General features: G+C 46.1%; 1 protein-coding gene across 4 annotated transcripts in view; it reads right to left on the bottom strand.

Moving 5' to 3' along the window:
• Nucleotides 1-19,530, bottom strand: part of LOC139763198 (regulator of G-protein signaling loco-like) — a 188,133-nt gene that overhangs the window by 122,877 nt on the left and 45,726 nt on the right. The window lies entirely within an intron of this gene.

Below are 19,530 nucleotides of genomic sequence, written 5' to 3'. Positions count from 1 at the left end.
AATATTCTCATTCACTTTCCTTCGACCTTCACACAGTCACTTCATGTTTCTCCCCTTGTGCCCACAAGTCTTGTATCCTGGCAAGTGTTCAGAGCTCAGGTGATCACCACAGGATACATTCCGAGGAGGTCCACATCTTCTGTATACCACAATAATGGGTTCACATCACTATATTTTCAAGGGGGGGTTTTCAGTCTACTAACCACGAGTATATGGGAGACTGCAAACACCTGGGCAAAAACTGCAAACACCTACGAGGGTCAGTCTCCCGAGGGTTAGGTTATCAGTCTCTGATGAACGCCGAGCATTCATTATAAACACCTAATCAACGTTCCAAAGCGAAACCGAGTCAAATCCATCCATATCGACGGGGGTTTCCGGGCACACTGAACACAGCATGGATCTAGGATACACTGTAGGTGTTGCACATGCTGGTGTGAGGACAGCCCGTGCGGGGATGATGAGCAGCCTGCTGTACACACACAACATCATGAGCGCAGGTACATCGTTCACGCCACCGGGGGAACACATCGCTCACGATAACGAACTCGTGGGTCTTTCGGATATCACCACGACAACACACACACACGCACTGAAAAACATCCGGACTTTTCCACACGGACGGAGACCTAGAGGATGCAAGGCTCCACACTGCTACGAGCAGCAACAGCAGCAGCAGCAGCAGCTTACACACACACACGCGCGCGCAGGTGGGCAGCGTACACCAAGATGGGCCGGGGGGGAAAGGCTCGGCCGCCGTCCCACACTGTTCGGCGCCGCGCAACTCGACAGACTGACTTGCGTGCGCCCGGCGCCACGCTACGCCCCCCCCCCCCTTCCCCCCCTACTCACAACGCTCTGCTCGTAACACCACGCCCTCCACAACCGCCGGAAAAACGCCCATTTCACTTAACCTTAAACAAGCCTACCACATCCACCCCCCCGCAGAGTTCTTGGTAGTATTGGTCCACAGCGGACGTGAACACTTGTACGTCCGCAGACAACTCTCTAAATATTAATGACATCACAATAAAATTCTTTTTATATATGTTTTGTGTGTGTGTGTGTGTGTGTGTGTGTGTGTGTGTGTGTGTGTGTGTGTGTGTGTGTGTACTTTGTTTTAAATCATTCTCCATTTCACGCGATATCAAGGTAGCGCCAGCAGCATACGACGAACAGCATCGTTTTCTCACATCCACACACTCTCTAGCTGTCATGTATGAAACATCGAGCCTCAAATGCAATTTCCATTTCAAGAAAAAACATAAATATTAAGCATTTAGGATGAAATTCAGTCGCGTCAGCGTTTCCAATTCCAGTTATATCTTTGCACTTGCCGAAGGTGTTAACTCATCGTGAGAACTCACAGGGGAAACAATGAGCACAAACCCACACAGGGGAAACAGAGATGCCTCCACCTTCCCTTAACATGCCATAGCTAACAGGAGCCATCATTAAAGGGAACCATACCTATCTCCCTAGTAGTGTTAAAGTCAGCCTCTCATACTGCAAAAGTGCAACAGCTGACACACACACACACACACACACACACACACACACACACACGTAATTCAAAGACTTTTCTTTAATTATGTAAAAATTCTACTAAGAACATACCTTCACATCTTCTCTGAACGAACACCAAAACACTTACATACCTCCTTATTACTTCCCTCACAGGCAAAAATTAAATTGAAATCAATGAAAAAAAAAACCGATCGAATTCAACCTATTGTATAATTTTCCGACAATCATAAAATCATACAATGAAGACAAAGACAACACTGTCCCCCCTAATACAGGGAACCCCCAACCACACGCCCGCACGTACTTCCCCCGGCGATTAGACCAACGGCACACACACACACACACACCACCAAGCCGGTCACACACCTCCTGTATTATGTCACTGACCGTAACCTCTGACCCCTAATGTCACTCCCACGACCCACAGGCATCCTAACTGATATATCTTTCACAAGTTAACGAGGCTGTTGGTGTTGAGTCAAGACTAGAAGCAGTGAACAGTCGAGATATTACCATCTGTGAACACGTCTTCTAATGTCCACTATGTTTACTTCACGTAAATATAAACAAACGTTAACGGATTTCTATGAGATAAATAGTATTTCCTACTCAGTTACATGGAACTACAGCGAACACCTTAGGCAAAGCAGACTAAGGACTGATAAAAGCTTCAATTTAAAGAAATCAATGATATAAAACCAGAGGAGGCATTGACACAGATTAAGGTACTATGGGATATACAGAGACGTGTTTCTGGAAAATACAGATCATGGACGCTTCAAATGATGACGAATCAGTACAGGGAACCTGTTCACAGTTACCTGATAAACATTCCCGACGCTTTAAAGGAGACAAGTTTGGGACGGTGTATCATGGCAAAAATGGAGGGAGGTATGGGAAGAAATGTCATCAAAAACGATATCTATACATGAACTTCCACAATCGAGGGGAATGGTTCTGGCTAACGTGGACATGGGGGGTGGTTGAACTTACCGTAGCGCCCTGTGGTGGGGAGAAAGGTGACCAACATACACACACACAAAATAGATCATGACCCCACACACGGGATAATGGTTCGTTCATGACGGGATCCACGGAAGGCCAGACGGTCTATGACTCAGCAAACCTGGTGACTCGGGTGACGGGAAAGCTTCTAACACCAAACTCTGTCGCTCACATCCAGACACCCATTCATTCACACACGAAAAAAACATAGAGGAACACAAAAAACACACTGCCTCTCCCTTCACCTATCAAACTTCTGTCACACAAACTCTGGCAACAGAACCATTCCTTCCTACCACAGCTCCTCCCGCTGCAGGAGCTTGCATCCTTCGTCCTACACACAGGTTCCTCCTATGACGACCTATCACTAAGCCCCTCCCTAGCTGCCACAACCACCCATCTCCACATCGTCTCACGACTTCCCTCCGGAGCACTAGGGGCACGAGCTACCCGGGGCACGAGCTACCCGACGACGCAGAAACCACCGATACAAGGATCCTCTCCCTCCCCCCGCCCTTAGGGTGACGGCCGAGCTAACCCCCCCTCCCGCCCCAAACATCACCCGCAACACAAACCACCGCCGCGCTGCTCTGACTTGCCCCAGGCGGGCCCGGGTTCCATCACCAGCGCCGGCATCATCATCATCTCTCATCCCTTACTGCTGCTGATGGATGCTGGCGGACTGGCCCCAGCACAAGAACAGAGACGGTCACAAAACAAAAATGTAATTTACCATAACTATCAGGACCGTAACTCATGAGGTTAAAACAACCTGGCGAGGCTGGGAGGACGTGACGCGGCATGTTCCCATCCCAACTACCTGTCTACATGCACCTGTGCCCATCCACACACACACACACACACAACGTGTGGTATGTGACGAAGGTATATACCGAGGAAACCTGGTCCTGGACTGAACTATGGGAGGTAGAGAAAGCTACTGAATTTAGCTGAAGGTTTAAATCAAGTCATCACAGAGCCCCACTCCATTCAAAACAGAGGTGACAGGAGTGTAAACATCTCCCTTGGGGAATAATAAACAAGATATCAACCTCACCCTCTCCAGTGGCTGGCCATATTCAACAAATGGTTTAAAATCTTTATAAAAAAAATTACAAAATACTAGAAGCAACTCGGCAATTTCCTGTTGAAAATCATCAACATGGTCGTGACGCGTGTCCTTTCCACCGAACGCAACACTCGACACATTCTGAAGAATAATGAGGTAAGTCAGGGTAAGAACAGGGTGGCGCCTCTCGCGCCCGCTCTGTCCCGTGACGTCACACGGCACAACAACACATCCTGTCTCTACATTTTGTACGACTGTGACCACATAAACAATTATCCGAGGTTCCTTAACATTATGTGAAATCTTTGTTTTGTACATTGTGTTTCTCGAGTGTTGGTGTATCTTTGTTTTGTGTATCCTGTATTACTGTGACCACATTAACAAGTATCACCCAAACTGGGTGGATGTGATAGTCTTTTGACTATGTTCACGCACCTTGTTGAGCATGAGCTGATATAAAGTTGAACCATGTATATGATCTAACACTGTGTCAGTTTCTGTCCGATAAACTGTAATAATAGTAATAATGTCCGACGCCATATTTTCTTAAAGAAAAAAAAATCCAGTTTCTCACGAAAAAACTAATCTATCATGTGTTATTTTTGGGAATGATCTTCAACTTAAAATACATTCTAGACCTCTAAGCACTTTATAAGGTTACGGAAAGGAACTTTGTAAGGACACGTAACGAAAAATGTTAAAAGAATAATACATTCATCAACGTCTTCTTAAAACATGAGCTCCCTTTCTCTTAGTCTGGACTTGGTACTTTCCAATTTGTGCTCTGGGGTCTTGCCAACAGCCACCTCACCCGCTGACACACACACCCAAGGGTTGCGGAGGCAAACTGTTTATACCTCGAGCCGATGCTCTTAAAAGGCTGGAGAGCAAGTAGAGAGATCGTCTGTGTGTGTGTGTGTGTGTGTGTGTGTGTGTGTGTGTGTGTAGCGTAACGTGACCCCCAAGATCCTGTTAAAATCTGATCGGGGGTAGAAAGAAGACACCAAGCACTTGCTACTCCACTCCCCCGCATTCTCCGCACGTAAACGCCCCCCTCACTCACTCACTCATCACGACGCTTTAAAACCTGTGATCCCGACCACTGCACTTGGCCACCTTCCTGACCACTGCAAGACCTTCATAAACATAGAGAGGAATCTTGGAGCAGGTTATATATATATATATATATATATATATATATATATATATATATATATATATATATATATATATATATCAGGATCAATTTCAATGAGTGGTGGTGGTGTTACCAAGGACCTTTCTGTAGGCTCCTGCGGCCCAATGCTGCGCTACTTCCAGTGGGAGTGAAATGGAGACTCCTTTGGAATATCAAGTTCTTTAACGAGACTACATCCAAAGGTACCTTTCACGAGCGGCGTAACCTCTTGCATATGGAGCCTGGCAACGCCTGGGAGTTATCATTTTACACAAAAACACACATCCGCTCAAATGTTGATAACACATGCAAGGACACAACACCGACCTGTGCCAGTAAAGGCACACCGGACAAGCTGTTGAGGAGAAAAGCACGTGACAGATCTGTACCTAGTGAAGCTTTACACAAAAACACTGGGGGTCAATCAGCAGCTCTTCGCATATCTAAGACCAAACTCTACGGCAGTAGACTCCAACATTTCACAACATCTGCACACACACACACACACACACACACACACACACACACACACACACAGGAATATGTTTGCTGAGAATAAATCCTAAAACATTATCTCACAAAGCAGGCTAAGTCTGCTTGTTCACCTTCCATACTGTTCTTGAAGCTGATGATATAAATCCAAACTGCTTTACGGTGCTCGTTCCAAGAAGTGAGGGGTAACAGAAAGGTGTGTAATGATATAAACAAGCAACATCCACTCTAGGGAAACTCTTGGTTCTAAAGGCCATCACAATAACATCCAAATATTAAAAATTAACATATTAGCATAACAGGTTAAGTATACATCGTACAGTTCTAAAGGTAAACTGGATCTAAAACCTTCAAAAACAAGTAGAGTACTTATATTTAGAAGAATAAGGAAGGTAGTCATCTACGGTAACACAAATCACTTCTCTGCTACTGATACTAAAATCTGAAACGAATCTATTTGAGTTAGAGATATACAAATTATTACCCCTTATAACATTACATGAAAGTGTTGAGGTAATAACAGACTGCGGATGTGAAATGACATAAGAACATACGAACAAGGTGATGCACCATAAGAACACATGCGTGGTAAAGGAGGTAAATTTCATGCACTTCACTAGCAGAGAACGCGGGATCACACCGCCAGGCGAGTGTGCCACCCCTGCCACACACTGACGTCCAACTTAACCGTGAGCAGACAGTCATTCCGTGTCGAGTTCCCGACAACCTTTTGAAGGCGGGTTTCACTTACGATACATTCCAGTAATTCTGAAGTAGGCTGGTCCCGGGATACCAGACATATAACAACCAACAAGTATACTGCAACATATGACGACCCACGGGTATACTACACTTCTGATAGCATTTATTCCATTACAGAAATGACTGAGGTATAGACAGAGACTCACACATACTTAATGCCGTAAAATATCACCACATTTCAGGCAAAATAAAAGAGGAATCTCACATACAAATCCTGTGAAAATCAACTTCCCTTTCACTCTAGAATAATCTAAGCTTCTTATGAGCAGTTTACTGTGGTCATTCATCAACCTCCTCAGTACCATCACTGAGGAGGACATGTCAGTGTGGGTTGCAGCAGCGAGTACGTGACACGAGGCACATCACATTGACCTGAGCCCAGCCAGACCCATGGCAGTAACGCATCTACAATATCCGGTTATCTACACACGATGGTTTGCTTTCTCCGAAAAACAGTCACGAATCACTTGATGAGGAGGGATCAATGGCGAATAATATTAATAACTGCAAAAAGTTACGTGATCCTTTTGTCCCGTTAAGGCTTCTGGAACAAAGTAAAACAAAGTCATAAAGGAACTGCACATATAATGGTGGCTTTATACATATGGTTTAGCATATTCAAATCGTTAAACCAGCTAGCTATCTGTTCGTATACCAGTGGGCTGTACGTACTGCTGGTAAGTCGTCTAAAGCAATTATTTTTTCCATGCACCTTACTGAATGTGAGCTGTACCGGGAGTGCTGGCTTTTAGACTCTCCGGGTCATGAAGACTTTCATGACAAACTATTTGCCATCCACTGAGGATATATCTAACGGCGGAAAGGAAAGCAGTGACATCTAGGAACCAAGGGTAAAGTGTCTTAGTAACTGACAGAAAAGTGTCCTATTAGGTTTCAAAGAATCCGAGATTTTCGGTGAGCTACAGGAGGAAGAGAAAACGGATGCAGAAAGAGAAAACGGATAGAGAGAATATGGATGAAGAAAGAAAAAACGGATAAAGATAGAGAAAATGAATGCAGAAAGAGAAAATGGATGAAGAAAGAGAAAATGGACGAAGAGATTTCAGTTCAGTTACTACGAGCGTCTTTTTGTGGAGGTCTAACTTAATTTCCGTGACAGGACTTCCTGTAATGACTTCCGGGGGACGTTTGCTGGGGGTAGTGGTTGTGAAACTCGCCGATTTACATGACAGAGATCAACAAAGCTTCCGAGAAAAATCAACAACAGAGTCGAGAGTGAGGGAGAGCGAAAATATCCCGAAGCAACTACAGTGGTCGCCAGCGAATGCTACTTCAAAACATTCATTGATGTCGACGCCAAACTAAAAATGTACTTTCGTCAACTAATGGGAATATCAGCAAATGGTGAGTGGAGGAGTTGTAACAAGGTTTCTGTCAACCTCACAGGCGAACGTTCCGCCTCACATGGCAAAGTACACGCCCTCACATCCGTGGGAGATAAAGCCCATGACCAAGGACGGAATAGGCGTTTACGACACTCGCTCGCACATATCAGCAACCTGAGCACTGGAAGCGATTTTATGGAAAAATAAAAATAACAAAAGACATCGCCACGCTGAATCATGACACACACATGACAGGGTAAAAGTGACTCACTCGTACTCATAATGAAGCATAAAGCCTCAACCACAACGTGGAGTGTGTTCATTATTCCCCCCAACACACGATGTGGTGAGAGTGAGTCAGTGTGCACATCAACAGTCACACTTATGACCCACCCTTCCTTCCCCACCAGTTTCAGTCGGCTTCCTGTGTCCTCTAGGACAACCTCTCTCTCTCTCTCTCTCTCCTCACTTCCGATAGACCTTGTTCTTAAGTAGATCCACAACAGAGAGTCTATATAATATAACGCAGGTTCTTAACTAAGATATGGGAGTAAGGTTAGTGTGTCACATTCTTCAACCTCTCTTCACAAAGGCTGGCCCGGGAATGAGCACCTACTTAACCCAGAGTGAGGCTGAATGCCTAGCCTGGGCCACTAGGCCTCTTGGCAGCGTCCTCACTTCTTGTGTTCTTATCATACCCACAGAGTCGAACCACCGTATTCAAGGGTCTACAGCCGTTCTCAAGGGCCGTGCCGTCGTGCTCCAGGGAGTGAAACGTCATCTCAGCGCAGTGACGTTTATTTTTCTCGCTTTTATACGCAGTTAAGGGCTGCCTGCTACATCAGCAAGATGCATGCTCCTCACCTTGAGATAATCATGGATGGTTGTTACCTTCTTTGTACGTCTCTCTCTCTCTCTCTCTCTCTCTCTCTCTCTCTCTCTCTCTCTCTCTCTCTCTCTCTCTCTCTCTCTGCCTCCCTGGCCCTAATCCTTGCGTGGTGAGGCGACGCGAGGGGTCCGGACGTGAGTCAGATCCCACGGTGACACAAGCCTCGCGACCCCCATACACTTGACCCGGCCGGGTCCGGCCGGCGTGGACAGCCGGCACCAGGAGACCCTCCTCTACCCACGGTCGTGACGTGTGCCCGCAACGAACGTGTATACGGCACGGAAGAGGGAGGAATGCCCTTGTAACCCGTGTACCGTTAAATCTCATTGAAAGAAATCACAGGGGGCCACGCCATACACACACACTTGACACATCAGCCCACTATCATGAAACAAACGTACCTTAGTATTCCACAGTGGTGTCAAAACACTATCCATGAGGTTCGCTCGACCTGGATCTAGTTCCCTATAATCACACAGAGCTGCAAAACTATCTATAATCTTACCTGCAAGTTTCAACAATCATGATGAACTGACAGAGGGAGGAAAATAATACAGCTATGTACAAAAAACAAAGATACAACAATCAAAACATGACGGAGAGAGAGAGAGAGAAGAGAGAGAGAGAGAGAGAGAGAGAGAGAGAGAGAGAGAGAGAGAGAGAGAGAGAGAGAGAGAGAGAGAGAGAGCTTCCCCAACATCTCTTTGCGAAAAAAAAAAAACACACACACTGCAATACATAATTGAGGTGCAGCACAACAGCGTGCACGCACGGCCAAGCACCAGCCTCGCGGCAACTGACCTGTGCACTGGGGGATCCACAACGGGAGCGGGCGAGGACGTGGCTCCGGTGCCAGGCGTGGTCTCTGGTCGCCAGCATCATCATCCGGCGCTTCCTGTTCTCTCGCTGCCAACACACCGCCGCCCAGGTTGCAACCACTACCAGCGTGCTTCACCAGCCTAGCCTTTTTCCACCCTCCTTCATAAATGGCCTCCCGGGGTGGAAAATGGCTAGGGTGTTTAGGCGTAAATGTTCAAGCAAAAGGTCCAGCCTAATTATGAAGTCCTCACACTAGGTTCGAGGTATCCTTGGCACTTCCTACTACCTTCCCTTACTTCCAAGCACCTGTTCGCCTCTCCTGTGGTAGTGGTGGTAGTGTGGGTAACAAGCGCGCGGTGAATGCAACACACCACTCAGTTTCTCCTGGTAGCCAGTACCGCCTGTGTTTGGGCAGCGAGATTACAAGAGCTGGTGGACAGAAGAGAGTACTCTCACCATCATGACTTCCTTTTTTGCAAGCACTATGGCTACTCTCCCGAGCACCCCTGCATGATGGACGAAGCTGCGGTTCCTATCCTCTCAAGACATACATTATCATTCACCATCACGAAAATGAACCCACGCCTGCTTTCGTAGTTGCTCACGGGTCTGTACTTCCTCACATCTACCAGAAAACCATATTGCTCCTTTATAACGAGTGTAATTCTTTCATACAAAAATTCTATATCTACATTTTTTGGTGTATAACGTCACACGAGGTCGAAATAACAAAATCATTATCAGTATCAACATTAATCATCATCTATCCTCAAAGAACTACCAGTGTCATCATCAATATCGTCATTTTCGCGAAGAATATTATCGTAAAGGATTCACCAGACAATTCAATTGGCTTCATTTACAAAGCACCGTCTCAGGCTTATGCAACACGAGTATAGTGAGAGGACAGGACAAGATTCCAGTGTCATGTTTATACATGTTACAAATAATAATCTTTGTACTGGTTCGATAACTGGCTCCTTCATTATATATTGTAATACTTTTATCAACAGAAATATCACTGAATCTTATTAGGCACGAGAGACTTGTAACATGAATATCAACTATGGATTGTATACACTAGATGACTTTGTCTCAGGTAAGACCACAAACAGATTAACATGTTTTGAAGTGATTGTGTAAACTACATCATTCGTGGTAAACAGTATCTGCAAACAGGACTGTGTTTCAACAGCGTACCAGCTTCAAGACAGGACGTCCCGTCCGACTGATGCCAAATGTCAGCCTCCACACAGCACCGGAAACAGTACTTCCACTGTTCTTGTGCTCTGGCAGTGTACTGGTTTCATTTTCTGCCTTCCCATCAAGATGGAAATCACACGAGAGCGTTTGGGGCATTTTGTTTCATTTTTCCCAGCGGCTAACAGCATATACTTATATGTCGTGCTCAAGGGTCGTACCGTCCTGCTCGAGGGTCGTACCGTCGTGCTCAAGGTGTTCTATAACATCCACATCAGTAGCGCTTTCCTGCACGTGTCACTCCCCCTATACATCCCACACCATCAGATCGGACAGCAAGGCTCTGTGAGTGTCGCCACATTCCCACTTCCCACTAGGCAGTAGGGAGCCATCCAGTTCTGGCCTACATTCTCCAAACCCCCGCCTGACTGCGTTCATATGGACTGCCTGTCGGTCGGGCAGAGGATCAGTTAACAATTAGCATACCGCTCCCAAGCATAGGTAGGCCTTCCTCTCCACCCAACACAACGCATAACGGACACACGGGCACCCTTACATACACCCTCATCGCCACCCTTTATAAAATTCAAGTTCTCTGGTCATTTTTCCCCAGCTCCACAACCAATCTCTTACCTTCTAATCACACCGCTACCGCCAGCGTTCCTCTAACCCTCTCAGGAGCAAGTCCAGAACACAGATCTGTCTCCCCTTCTCGGAACTCACCACACTCATCATAATGTAATCTGGCCTCACCCAATCCGCTGCGACTGCAGATTACCTCCCCCCCCCCCTGAATACTTTACCTTACAGAGGTTTTCCCTTCCCTCCCCTTCAGCCAGGATCATCTGGCTAAGATACGTCTCCCCTTCCTTAAGCCCTACTACCTCGCCAGTACCTGATGTTATCAATTAATGAGGGGTGGCTAGGCTAGGCTCCTCTCCGTTCTCCTTTACTCCTCAACCAAACAAAGTTTAACTTGGCTCTTCTGGTAAAATGAAGAGCCTGTTTTCTCAGGGCCACCGGTACCAGTCAGGGGAGGCAGACGCCCCAAATGATCGTAATTATCAACAAAGTCCATATCTCTAAATGTTAATCCTATTTGGGAACGCTCGTCCGTACAAGAAGGATGCGTGTTTGTTATCCTACGACGTGTTCAGGAACTCCCCGAAAGGATGGCTAACCGGTTTATGTTTGTATCAATGCAAGAACTGATAAACTATATCTAATGTTATATTACATAAAAACACTTATCAGCTAATGATGAATAACTTATAAAACAAAATCGTATAGGACTTGTGATGGAATGAAATCATTATATACCTTCTCTTTTTCACAGAATAATGTCTATAAACGAATTTAAAAAAAAAAAAACAATAATTAACGAGGGTAAAAATCTCAAATCATCAATTTCCTTTTTTTTTTTTTTAAGTCTTCTCTAAACGGTGGACTGAGAGAGGACCATTGTCAGATCTCTCAGTCGGTTCGTTCCTTTTGTGTTCGTGTCTCTCTAAACCTTTCTCTCTATCCTAAAGGCTTTTGTTTCGATCCCAATCTAATTGTGCATACCAAAGGTTTCTAACCAGCAAGTAATTACCCCTTTGGGATAATTTCGCATTACTGAAGGGGTTCCCGGACACTGAACGGTCCATAATTCTCAAGTTATGAGGATAAGGGCCGTGGCTAGGTATCAAAGTGTGTCTTAGATCGTGTTCATCGTCTTCTATTCATAGCCGTAAGAGGGAAAAAAAAATTATATTGCGACGAAAATCTAGCCTCTTCCTCCACTCCTGAAAGTGCCGCCTGACGCTGATGTGAGCTGCCATCTGGGAGCGAAAACCGCAAACATGCAAGCACTGTCAGCTGACTCCCTTCCTCCGGCACCCGCGCGTGACGTAGATGCCACGTAATTATCATATTTCTCTGTTTTCCCAGACTGTGAGGGTAGAAAGCCCCTCGAAGATTCCTCTGACGTAAATCTAGTGTGAACTATACACGCTATAACGGTAAGACAGGCAGCACAAATGAATAATGACCTACAGTATGGCATAGCGCAATGAAAACTTAATCGAAATACATATATCTTGTTTTGATAAGTTGGTTGCGCCGTTTGACTTTTTCCACTTCTGTAATTTTTCCAAAATGTCCCTCTGATTCGTATAATATCATGGCCAAATGTATAAGTAATTAAGTACAACCCGTTAGGTATCACCAGACACAGGTTTGTCCAAGGCCTCATGAATGATTTGATTTATATATTGTTACGAACCTGTGCGTTCGTCATCACGAACCTACGTGTGTATGACACTTTTTCCGACTTTCCCGTCTATTATCGCGAATTAAAGTTCGTGTGTTCGTATTGTCTATTATACTTTTTTCCAACTTTCCCGTCTATTATCGAGAATAAAAAAAAAAAAAAACGCACCATCAAAAGCAGTAAATGAAAGTTGAATCTTTATTTGAATACGTCCTCGACGGCGTTCTGTAACCGCCATAATATTTACAGCATTTTTCTTCTTCCCGTGTCAATGTTGAAGCCAAGAAACGAGCACACCAAGATGAATTTCCATCGCTGTTTCACAAACCTCACTGATAAGTCAATGAAAAAAGTTATATGTTCTGAAGTGTTCGCTTTGGAAAGCATGTGGCCTAGTTAGGGGAAAAAGCATTTTGAGCATCTAACTTCATGGAGGGTTCAAAAACAGAGACACACACACTGAGTTTTCAAGCTTTTTGGAATGTAATACGAAATCAATTTGCCAATTTCCCCTCTGGACGCACTTTATGTACGATCACTCTATGATCACGTTTCCCACACACCTTCACTGTACTTCACTGTGAAAAATAAACTGGTACTCTTTCTCCCTAATGCTTCCCCTAAACTCAAAAGAATACGACCCTCCCGCTCTCCGTATTGACCCGAGGTGATACACACGTTATCTAACTACATAATTCCCATCGGTTTTTTCTTCTTAAAATCGTTAATGGACATGCGATGCTGAAAGTCATGATTTTATTTTTTTACGAAGTTGAACACCTCATGCTCGAAGATCGTAACCTTCACGCGTACATGCCCAGGGTTCGTACAATCTCGTGGGTAAGGCCTATCAGACGATGGCTCCTTGTTGACATTACTGGCCACTGCATCAGCCATGGATGAAAAGAATCAAAGGCGATTAAAGTAGATTCGCATATCTCTACAAGGCACCAGTCGACCCGGGCTTGAAGCGAACAGTGGACCCACCAGCAACTGCAGGAAGTAGGTGTCGGACGCAGCAGCAAAACATATGATAATTTTCACTGTTCGTGACGTATGTGGAGGAATGCCATCTCCTGTGTAAAAAAAAAAAAAAAAAAAGACACGTACCAAGAGGGAACGCGAATCGCCAGTACCAGCCACGCATCTTAACAGCTAAAAATATGGCGCCAAACTGCAATTATGAAGACGTATGAAGACACGCTGGCAATTACAAGTAATGAGATAGTAGCAGGAGAGGCACATTATCACCCAGCTGCCGCAACACATATATACAAGAGGCCCAAGTGACCATATCTCATCCGGCAGCCGTGGCTCGGACACAGCAGGGGATGAAAGACGGGGAGATATCCAACACCCACACTGAGACATGCGTTGACCCGCTCGTGTGTATAATAGTCATGCCCTCACCATAACGAACGACATGGAACGGTCTGACTTTAAAAAAAAAAAATACACCCCCGTAGCTAAACTGCGCACAGAAACAACCACTGTGTAAGAACACACAAGAACGAATATTCTCTGAGACGGCATGTTGCTGCTATGGGAACGGTAGGACATCAGTCAGAACCAAGGACATATTTATGTCCCGACATATATAAGGACAACAGTCAGACACATAGACATAACGACCGGGTGAAGTTTTTATTAAGAACCTTCACAAGTCGCCAAGAGTCGTTCCCTGGGCTCTGGGGAGTCTCCCTGTTGGCTGTATGGCGTGTGAGCCTGATCGCGGATTTCAATCCCCGAGGTCTAACTCTTTAGGGACTGATTCAGCCAACATAATAACCATCTGCAAGCGGTCTCAAGCAGGCTTTGGAATGAACAAAAGACACTTAAGGTGTTTCCCATGCTAGATATACTGAACTATAAACCAATGGAGAGGTTAAACAATAACTCTACCACTATGTCAAGACACACTGTCTAAAAGCATTCCCTCTAGACAAACGACTAAGCTCTAATCTGGAAGAGGATCCTTCAAGCTAACCTTCTGACGTCTCTAATCCAAACAGAGGACGAGCAGAAAACTGGCACAACGCGGAGGTCGTGAGATATCATCTCCCTCACTTCTTACACCGTCGTTCAACACCGGGGACTTACCTACACCACGTATTCACGTGGCAGATCCTGCACGTTTCCCCTCAACCACTTCCCTGGTTGATGACTTTAAGGTGTACAGCCGCGTACTGACTATGGCGTACTGACTATGGCGTACTGAATATGGGGACTGTGCCAGTTATCAGGCATATACGGACTGAGGGCCTGTGCCGGTCAGGACGTATGCACAGACTATGTTTGTCAGTCGGGGGCAAGAGGAGCGAGTAAAAAAGAGAGGGAGAATATGACACTTATTACTACGATGGCTAATATATACATGATTCATACAGGCTGGGTAAATTCTAAGTGTCTATCCCGCTCATCGCTTCGCTGCGTTCTCTCTCAAGTACATGCTTGCATGCAAGAATATAGCCATCATCGGTGAACATTACATTAAGTATAAACATTTTGTCATAGGCTCTATTACATTCCCCGAGATATCCAGGACATTTGGCCCGAAAAAAAATTCCATCCAGAAAAACACGTCATAAGACCTGTGGTCATGCCCAGTGGACGTGGCTAGCTTCCCGTCCACTGCTAGACCTCCACAGAAAGGGTTTCTGGGGCAGACTATATATATATATATATATATATATATATATATATATATATATATATATATATATATATAACCTAGAGCAGCCTGAATTAGGTCGAAGCCGCTGAGTTCCATTGTTAGTCGATTAACCTCACGTGTCATTACCCTGTTAACAACCACATCTTCTATAAAAGACATACTCAAGCAACAATGTTAAGGTCTAAACTGAAACCCTCGGCAGAACCATGGGACAATCTTTCCTCAACGTTCAGATATTCTAACGTCATAAGACTTCGTATGTTGGCCCATGACAAGGTTCGCTGACCCGCCACAATGCAGGTACGGTACCCTTCCCCTCAGGTATGCGTGGCAGGGTTACTGTTCCGTCTGGGATCTGCATAATGTCTGGAGCTCCGACCATGGAAGAAAGATTGACAACACTCCCCCACCAGCGGCGCGGCGTCCGACGCTCTCAACCCACACCCACGCTTAAGCCTCTCAACCCATCACGTCTCCCCCAACGTGTGACGGGCAATCTTGTAAACCACCTCCCCCCGCAGCCAGCATCGTAAACTATCCCTTCATTCCTCACCTTACTCATAACCCACCTGCGCATTAACGTATCAACTCGTCTACTCGCCACCCAGCCACACACACACACACACACACCGGCCCATCCACCCACCAAACCCCAAGCCACTTGTGGGTTCGAGAGAGACCTCAGCTCAAGGGAACAAAAGTTGGGTCAGTATCGTCAACAAACCCCTAACAACGACCCTTGTTATGACGAACGCAAATTACCAAACATGCTTTCACAAATAAGCTTATGCTTGATAAGCCTAACCGTCGTTTACTCGTGTGTAGAGAGTGGCTTGGAAGGCCGGGATCACAGCAGCAGACGTCTGTCCCAAACAGGTCCTCTTCATCATAAGAGATCCTGCGACCCGCAACGGGCGTGTCACCTTCAAGTGCAGGATATACAGACACAACGACGACTCGCGTCGCTGAAAACTCAGCTGTAGCGTAGACCCTGAGCCACAGGCTCGCTATCGGTGACGATCATAATGATGAAAAAAAATCTAATAATTCCAATAATAAAAAGAAGATAAATCATTAACTTTAACGATGCCTCCATGAACGTGAGACTGCAGACATTCTTCATGCATGAATAGTTAACAAGGAGGAAAAATACATCAAACCGAGATAATGTTTGATTTTTCTCAACACGAGAACATAATGTGATTACTACCAATCATATATTAACAGTATGTAAAATATTCCCGCGAGCAAAAGCTGACATCCGAATCATAATTAACCACGACTTTAAAAATCCCGCACGTCGTTTACGTACGCATTACCATCATCATCAACATTAGGGAAGTATCAGCACGAGTGTGCATCCACTACCCGCCGCATCACACACGTCTGCCAACCAGACTCACCACAACCTTCAGTTCCGACACCTCCTCCTCCCCCTCACACAGCCAAGTGGCGCACCTTCCTCCCTTCCAGTTTCTCTCTGGCTAAAACTTTTCTGCTCTTCAGTTACATTTACAAGCATTCGAGGAGGCTTCAATTTCTTTTTCTTTTTTCCTTTCGTTTTTCCAAAGGACTCATTATCTTGCCTTTTCAATCGACAGGGCTTCGACAAGGGGGTGTACTTTTCAGCCGGTGCGAGGCAGGTTCTAAGCTTCAACGCTGACGCAACGACAAGTCCGCACATTGAACACAGTCGTCAACTAACGCCGCGCTACACGACGAATCTAAATAACTAACTCGCCACCAGCCACTTTCTAATTACCCTCACAACTTTCACTACTTTTACTTCTCTGTAAGCAACGCTTTTTTTTTTTTTTTTCCTACGCTACGGAACGGGTTTACGGCAGTAAAAACGCACTGCTGGTTGCCTCCGACTGAGCACGCAAGCAGACACGCATCCATAGCGACGACATTTACTGCATGACTCTCTACCGTAATTCCAAACCATTTTAAGGTTCAGCTGCGGAAAAATAAAATGCATCCTGACATGCTGAAGACTCTGGATGACATGTCCACACTGCCTCCGAGAAACACTTCCGCCTCTCCTTCACGAAAGCACACGACCACCTCAGCACTGTACCACCACAGCAGAGTTCCACCACATCGCACTACCACCACCACCGTAAGACTGGCACGAGCCTAACCCACCCCCCTGTGTCCATCAGGAGGGAGCACTCACAAGGCAGGCAGGACCCCCCCTCACACACACACACACACACCCACCGGGCTAACACAAGACTCGCCAAGTTTCAGGTTAGGGCGAGGTACTGCCAGTACTGGCCCCACATGCTCGGATCCACTTTCATATCGAGCCCCCTACCCCATCTCCTGCTGGCCCCTCACCGACCCCAGCCAGCCAGCTAGACTCCTACACAGCTACCTAGCCAACCAGCCATCATTCTCGCCAGCGGAGCAAAGTCAGTCTCTTAGCCACTCCTAGCCAGCCGACCAATCCGCCAGCCAGATGGACTTTATGTCAGGTCAGAGAGACAGCAAAACAAGCCTTTAAGCCAGCTTGCCAGACGTCATGCCATCTCGCTTCCCAGTCAAACCACAAGCATCCACGTCTCCCATCCGTACTTCTGGCCAGCCAAGAAATCTATCATATATCCACCAAGCCTCCTAGCCTTCAATAAATGTCTCTCAGCCATTCTTCAAGCAAACCATCCTTCTAGACAAGCCTCAATGCCAATCAGCTAACCAGCCGGTCAAAACCATTTACGTGGTCAGCTATCTGTTTGCAAGCCAATAAATAAAAGAAAATAGTCTCCCATTCAATTATACTTTAAACATAGTAATCAGTCAATCTCGCGGCCATACATTCACTCATAATCTACCCATCTACCCCTCACCTGCTATTCTACAGCCCTTATCTACCTTTGGACTACAACAGCCACCAAACAAAACCTCTGAACCAACCATACATTCCTCCCACTGGTTCTTCAGTCTTCATTCCTGACCAAACCAGCCCCATACAACGCACGGACACATCCCAATCCACACTCCTTGTAAGATGATTATGTCCGCTCACTGCAAGATCCAAATTATTCCAATTAGCCGCACTATCTGCGAGGAGGGAGGAGGCCGGGGTAAGCAGCGAGTTGGAAGCAGACGCAGAGCAAGACTCGGGAGACGAGGAAACAGAAAAGCAGCTAAGACCCGGGGAGAAGGAAGAGGAGGAGGAGGAGGAGGAGGAGGAGGAGGAGTAAATGAGAAAGAACATGGGTGCCAAGGAGGAAGAAAACAAGGAAGAAAAAGGAGGAGGAGGAGGAGGAGGAGGAGGAGGAGGAGGAGGAGGAGGAAAAGGAGGAGGAGAAGGAGGAAAAGGAGGAGGAGGAGGAGGAGGAGGGAGAGGGCGGTGGGGGTCATCAGCCATCGTACATATTCAGGCCGCATTAAGCTGGCTCTCGGCTGGTCAATTACACAGATACCATGATTTACACCTCGGGCTCACACGACGATAAGAGGGTGGGCGAGATTTACACGAATTAGAGGTTAGCATTTAGCGAGGGGAGGAGGGAGGGATGAAGAGGAGGAGGAGGAGGAAACTACAAAAACTGAAGAACGTAATGCTGAGCTGGCCCAGACGTACCAGCATTAACCCAGGTATGCACTGCTTCAGGAATGCCTAATTTCACGTGCACCTCACCTTACGTTCGAGGGCGCGTCTCTACCGCCCCGAAGAACCAAGCCCTCTGCTGTTGTTCCTGTGATCAGCTGTGGGCCATCTTCGGGTTGAAGCCCCTCAGGACTAGCTCCTAACTGCAGCCCGGAACATTCTGTAGATATCTATCCAACGAGTTCGCGATTTTTATTTTCTTTTCTTCTCTTTTTTGGGGGGTTTGTTTGTATATATTTTTCGTCCGCTGGTTCATCCATATCATTTCTGAAGTGTGCTGGTAACACTCTGGAACACCTTCGGTTCCCAGATGTCCTGCGATATCATCTGTATTTGTACTTATGACGGTCGTAGACTTCACGTGTTATTTTGCTGTCCCCACACTTATGTCCTTCCTTCACGGATGACTTGTCCAGTGTAGAATGAGGACCAGATCTTCAAGTGCAGTTCATAGGGACGTTAAGGTGAAGCTCTCACGTCTCATAACCCAAACCTAAAGGATGGCGATTTTAGTCCCTCTGTGGTTATGACTTTTGACTGACTCGGTATGGGTATCATGAGTCCAGCCCGGGCTGTGTGTGTGTGTGTGTGTGTGTGTGTGTGTGTGTGGGGGGGGGGGGGGGGGGTGTTTACAAGCCACCTGAAGACTTCACCAGGCATTTGCAAATGCTCTCTGCAGAGTTTCTACCTCCACAGA

The sequence above is a fragment of the Panulirus ornatus genome, chromosome 46 (genome assembly GCF_036320965.1).
Source record: "Panulirus ornatus isolate Po-2019 chromosome 46, ASM3632096v1, whole genome shotgun sequence".
NCBI lineage: Eukaryota > Metazoa > Arthropoda > Malacostraca > Decapoda > Palinuridae > Panulirus > Panulirus ornatus.
This window is presented reverse-complemented; position numbering and strand designations above follow the sequence as displayed.